Here is a 6652-nt window from a genome sequence, read left to right as displayed (position 1 = left end):
GAACAAGTTTGGAAAACCACTTTACAAGTCGTTCATTCTGTAGCTTAATTTAAACAAAAAAGAACTTGCGCTGATGTTGTTTCCTAATCATCTCCTCCGCAACCTCTCGTTCTTTCTCTTCCCACATTTCATTCTCCCCCTGTGGCTTCCTTGGGCTATGAGGGCAAACAAATAAACAAAACAAAACATTTATAGACTCAGTGCTTGCATCTTGGCCCCAAGATCCCTGCACTTAGAGCTGAGCGAATGAAGCATGCGGAGAAGGCCCATATGAGAAAGGCAGACAGAAAGACATTTGGGCTCCTTTCTCTGCAAACTTTTACCCCCCTCCCCTTCTCCCTCTGTCTCTCCAAAAACTTCATAAGCAGTAATACTCTTGTGTACGCGTGTGTGTGTGCACGAGAGCGTTTGACTGTTGGTTTGTAGGCACATGCGTGAGTTTGGCTATGCGTGTGTGTGTGTGTGTGTGTGTGTGTCTGTGTGTGTGTGTGTGTGTGTGTGTGTGTGTGTGTGTGTGTGTGTGTGTGTGTGTGGCAAGTAGTATATGTTGCACGTGTGTGCGTGCATTTGCATGTGTGTATTTGAGCAGGGTGGTGTCAGCTCGCTCCTTGCCACCCCATTTGCTGTAGCTGTACCGCTGTGATCACAGACAGATGTATAAATCAAACCTCGCTTGATGGATTCATCAGGGTGGCGAAACGATCGCCTGAGAAGAACTCGCAAGTCTCTTAGCGTTCTGTGTTCTGACGGAAAGGGTATGCAAAGAGCCTAAATGGATGAACGCTTGATTAATTCTTTGCCGGAGATGTTGGCGACAGCAGGAAATGTGTTTTTGCTTTGACTGTGTTTGCACGGGAATTTACGCGCGCGGGGCGTGAGTTATGAGGCCTGAGTTTTGTACCTAAGGCTATTGTGCATAATGATGGCAGGTTGGGAGAACTGCAAGCAGCCGCTAAAGACTTGCTACCTGTGGAGCAAAGACAACCAAGAGAAAGGGAGGGAGTGTGTGTGTGCGTGTGTGTCTGTGTGCGTGCGTGTCTGTGTGCGTGCGTCTGTTTGTATATGTGTTTGTGTTTGTGTGTGCACGCGTGTTTGTGTGAGCAAAATATGTGAAATAAAGTAATATAAGGGCTAAGTGTGACGGAATCAAGAGACACAGGTGATGGGGGAAACGAATCAAATGAACTGTAAGGATTTGGTTAAAGAAAAATATAGGATAAAGGAAATGATGCCATTAGAAAATAAATATGAGATACACCCAAAGTTCAGTTAAAGGTAGAATAATTCCCCTTTGATTCACAAATTATCGGCATGTGCATGAGTTCTGACTGTTTTGACCATTGACATTGGCCAGTGACTGATTCCACAAAGTCCACAGTTGGATTTATCTGTCATTCATTGGGTCAATGTTCTTCAGCTGATTCACTCTGGATTCTATTACTTTACGCAGAAACCATTTGCAGTAACGCATCAGAGGCCATAAAGATCTGGTTAGCTTATGTTGCACTATCACCATCATCACAACAGATTATCTTTCCTTTCATTGTGTTTGTTAAGAAATATTTTTGAAACCTAGAGATATTGCTTAAAGGGTTTTCAGGGTTTTATGTGGTATTTTCCCTTACTTATATTACTATCTTGATGTTATGTTGCACGTTTTCTTTTATTTTGTATTGCTATTGTAACATTTATTTGAGGTGTTTTCGCTTTACTGCTATTGATGTTGAACATTTTAAAGAAAAATTAGCTTTTAAATAAAAAAGGACGTTTCTGAAAATTAAGAGTTTAAAAGGAAACTGTTGGGTTTTGATATCTCAGCTTACTAAAAGCTCAACAAATGATAAACAGGTTTCTTTGTCCGGATCCTAAGGTTCTTGGAGACAGTTAGCAAGTGGATTTTTATCGCTAACATGTTGGTAATTTATAAGAAAAAGCAATCTGTGTATCTGGGGGTGGCAGAAAGAGGGTGAAAGAGGAGGGGCAGGCAATATGAGTAGTAATTTACTAAGTTAAGAGCCAAATGGCAGACAGACTGTCGCTCTGCGTGTTATCTCAGAGATTTGCACTCTGCTCGCTTTCTGACTATTTCCCTGCCTGTGTGTGTGTGAGAATGTGTTGTGCAGTTTGGTGTGCATATGCACGCAGTTGGGTAGTAGCTTTAGAATATCAGCATCATTTGAGCATTGCTTTGTTGTATTGTAAATCATGAAGGCTTTATTGCTTTACCAGCGCTCATATGTGTACGTAATGGTACATATTTGTTCATACACTGAGATTACAGTAGACGACTGCAGGCGGATTCATGTGTGTATCTGCATGTGTCAGGGTTACATGTGCATTTGCTTGTGTGTTTGTACTTATGTGAGTGAATATGTGTGTTTTAACGAATCTTGGGAAGCGTCATTGAACTCATCAGGATATCAGTGTTGAGAAATGGCAGTGTCAGTGAAGTGACAGTTGTGTGTGTTAGGATTGATGGGCCTTAGTCTGGCAGCAGCCATATTGTGAAGAGGGAAAAGGATGAAGGGATGGAGGGAGGAACTGAGGGAGGAGTATTGTAGCCCCCTCATCCTCACAGGTTAATATTGACACAGCCTGGGCAGATACAGTGCCTGCAGCGATCATCAATCACTTTCACTGGACCCAAACACTCATACACACATTCAAGCAGAGAGAAGGACCAGACACTGTAAGATACAGCACACAGAAAAGAATACAAACTTTTAAAGTCGGGCAGAATCATTCTATTTAGACACGTTAAGCAAAATGATAAAAACTCACACATTAATGTAATGTTTTTGCCTCTATTAGCTTTACTAAAACGACAGTATCTCTTTTGTTTAAAAGTTCTACTTAAATAAGCACAAAAACAATTTTGACAACTTTACAAAACAAACAGTTGTACAACAAATCTAGATTAATCAAGCAAATATGTTTTCAAAAGTATCACTTTGTGTGTAACCCAGCGTTTCAAATTATGGTTTCCATAAGATTGTTGTTAATCATTTCAGAAAGAAAGAAAAAGCAAGTTTCCTTGACAAGCAAAACAATTAATTAATGCAACTTTTCATCCATCAATCATTGTGTGTGTCACTGAATTACCATAATCTGTGCATGGTGGCTGTTTTAAGAGCAAACAGTTAATTTCAAAACAATAAATCACAAAGTGTCTCTACCCCTCTGTGCGTTTTGACAGCTTCGTCTCTCATTGCTACAGATGAAGCCTTACTTCAAACCATTTCAGTTTTCCTAAAATGTTTTAATCATATGCGCAATGAAAGGCAGGGGTCTAACAAAGTTTCCCATACAGCTGTAACCAAAATGTCTATTAATCACTTTGGGAATATTCAAATAAAATGTAATAAATGCTTTTTTTCATAATGAGTTAATTAATACTATATTAAAAAAAAAGTTGCATTGGACTAGTAATTAGCATTACACATTTAAGATGTTGATTCTTGCCCCTTCTTTCTGCTTATTTTTTACTTTTTTTATATAATCTCCCAGGACTGGCATGGTTATCTGGACGGGCTGGAATCATTCAGCCATCGCCATGGCTATGATGCTCTGGTGGGTCTCCTATCCACCAATGATACAGTTCACCATCCCCGCCAGCAGGTGGCTGTCTACTCTAACAACACAAATCTCCTAAACCAGGTAAATCACATTTACAACCACCAACACAGCCACACATGTCAAGAATAATGGTGCTTCTTTTATAAACACACCCCTATGAATAACGTTGAGGAATTAAAATGTGCATTGTGATGTGTTTTATTTATTTTTCAATTGAATTAATCCTTTTTGGAACCCTAAGTGGAGCATAGTACAACCTGAAAATATTTTCAGGGGATTTATACCTATAACTTTTACGAGGGTTTTTGTCTACGTTTAAATTGTAAGATGAAAACACAGGAAAACCCCAGACATTACAACGCTGTGGTAGCAAACTTTCCATCAAAAAGTAGTCACTCCCAAAGCATACTCTTCTTAGCATTGTTTAACTGTAAATGGGACCATCATTTAAAAAATGAACATAATGTTTACAACGTTTAATAATGTAATAAATCAAGTGGGATTTCCTATCAATATTCCCATATACTTATATACTATCAAAAATGTTTTGCAACCAGAAGAGTCACTGGCCATTAGAAAGCATGCATATTTAAGGCTTTTCTGTATAGGCTTCACTTTTCAAAACCGGAGGTACAGCTAGCAGCAGAAGCTTAGCAGTTCCTGAAAAAAGCAAACAAGTTTTTCTCTTGAATAATTAGTTTTTGAGGTACTGGTAGGCAGATTGTGTTACTTCTACTGTCAGTGGAGTTTTGCAAGCTTGTCCCCTTGTTTATTACTGTTAATCTTAGTTCACCAGCTGCCTGTTGAAACCTCATTTACTGAACAGTTATTAGAGGGGTCGTCCACAGTTTTTTTTCTCCTAACCCTGGGAATGAAAACAAATAAGCTAACTATTCTTTGGAAAAAAATACATTAGAATAAACCAAAAAGTAAAACATAATGGCTTTATATTGCAGATCTGCTGTGAGTTGGAAGAGTCTTCCAGCTGGTCTCTTTCTGGTGAAATGGAGGCCAGGGGGGGTCTCCAGGTCTATCACATTCCTATAAACACCTGCTTAACTTCCGGTACTCCTCCTCTGCTGGTAGAAGAAATAAAGGGCCTCCTCAGGGACTTTGTCGATCGGCGGAGCTCTGTATTAGCCTGCCACCCCAGCAGTAGGACCTCTTCCACAGAGGGAGTGGCAGGCAGTGTCGAGTTCTCCCAGGGATCATCTGGTATCAATGACATGGATGGCTCTGACATTGAGAGAACCGAGGGTGGCAGTGGAGATGTGGTGCCAATAGCAAGGTACTTAGATGCATTGCTGTATCATCCAGTATTGGTTCAAATCTCATATATATATTGAAAAAACGTATGGATAGAAATCGACACAATTCAGTGATGGTGTTTGTTTTATCTTTGCACATAGAGTGATGACTGATGGAGAAGAAGTCACAGGAGGGGTAGGTGCTGGTGCTGGTGGGGAGCTTGTGAGCCCCGACAGTGGTATGACCACCATCCGGAGCAGCCGCTCCTCCAAAGAGAGTTCGGTGTTCCTCAGTGATGACAGCCCAGTCGGGGAAGTTATAGCAGGAGGAGGACCAGCTGCAGGACCAGGAGGACTCTTCCTGAGAAACCCTTCTCCCCTGGGAATGTTATCCCTCTCACCTCCTGTTCCACCTGAGAGGAGGAAGAACCTCTCCGGCAGAAATAAGAATGAAAACTTAGACCTGTTTAGTTTTGACCCACTAAATAGCAGTGACCAGTCAATGCAAACAAGAGGAGAATTAGCCACTTCTGGAGCGAGAGTAGATGAAGTAGAAACAAGAGAAGGTAGCTCTAGCTTATCAGAACTTGATGAGCTCAGCTTGTTGGATTTCTCTGCTTCATTAGGTGGGCTTGACAGTAGACATTTTTCAATTGACGACCATGGTCAAATCCATGGTAGTGACATGACTGACACTGTGGTTCCTCCAACTCCAGTCAACAGCGTGGTAGGTAGCCGTCCACCCAGCAGTTGTGGGGTCCGGTTCTTTCCAGAAGATGTAGTTGAAAGGATTAATGGCCTGCAGCACAAGGACAGTGTGTCATCTTCATTGTCAGAGACCTGGGATGAACTTGGCTTTGAAACACAAGGAGCAATGTCCTTGAGTGACAGTAATGCCTGGAATAGGACCAAAGGATCTGAGAGCCCGCTGAATATCATAGAGGAAGATAGAGGGAAAGAGTCACTTGATGATATGACTGAACAAAACAGCAAAGAAGAGATCTTAAAATCAGAAAATGCCCAACAGAGGGGAAAGAACCTTGAGCCCCAGCTTAGTCTGATCACTGAGCAGACTGAATCATACGACACCTGGAACCCAGAGTCTGTAGATCACGATAAGTGGAACCCCATTACCTTACATAGTCTGCAATTGACACCACCAGAGGAGGAATTTATTGGAAAATGCAGGGCTGGTATCATTGGAGTGAAAGAAAAAACATCCTCATTGTTGAGAAAGAAAGCAACCCTAAACACTCTAACACCAGACACATCTAAAGAAGATGACGAAGGGGTCCAAGGGAAAAAAGGAGACAGGCAAATGGAGCTCCTAGATTTCTGGACATACTCAGCACAGAAGGGATTTCTCAAATCAGATAGCGGAACCACCACGTCTTACCCTGAATCCCTAGATTTGTGGAATATGACAATCAGGGATGACAGTCTATCACCTCTCACGACCCCTGACAACTTGTCTGGAAACTCAGGTTCTTTCTGTGGGGTGATCCCAAACGTTAAGACTGGTGCATCTGTGGAAAGTCCAGAAGGATTCCCTGGATGTGGAATGGTGATGTGGAACACCACCATACAGGAAGACAGCTCTTCCACAGTAACAAGCCCCGAAGGACCTGAAAATGGAAAGAACCTTAGTCACATGGGATCCCTGGACACCAGTGATTCTCCAGAGACACATGTAAACAAACAGGTAGAACAAGAAACAGCTAAAGGAGAGGAGAGAGGTATGAATAAAGTACTTACTCAATCACCTGAAGAAGTGGGATGGAAATGTTATGAACACAATGTGAAAATAGTTATAGAGGCCGCAGAAGGTA

The sequence above is a fragment of the Trematomus bernacchii genome, unplaced genomic scaffold, assembly GCF_902827165.1.
Source record: "Trematomus bernacchii unplaced genomic scaffold, fTreBer1.1, whole genome shotgun sequence".
NCBI lineage: Eukaryota > Metazoa > Chordata > Actinopteri > Perciformes > Nototheniidae > Trematomus > Trematomus bernacchii.
This window is presented reverse-complemented; position numbering follows the sequence as displayed.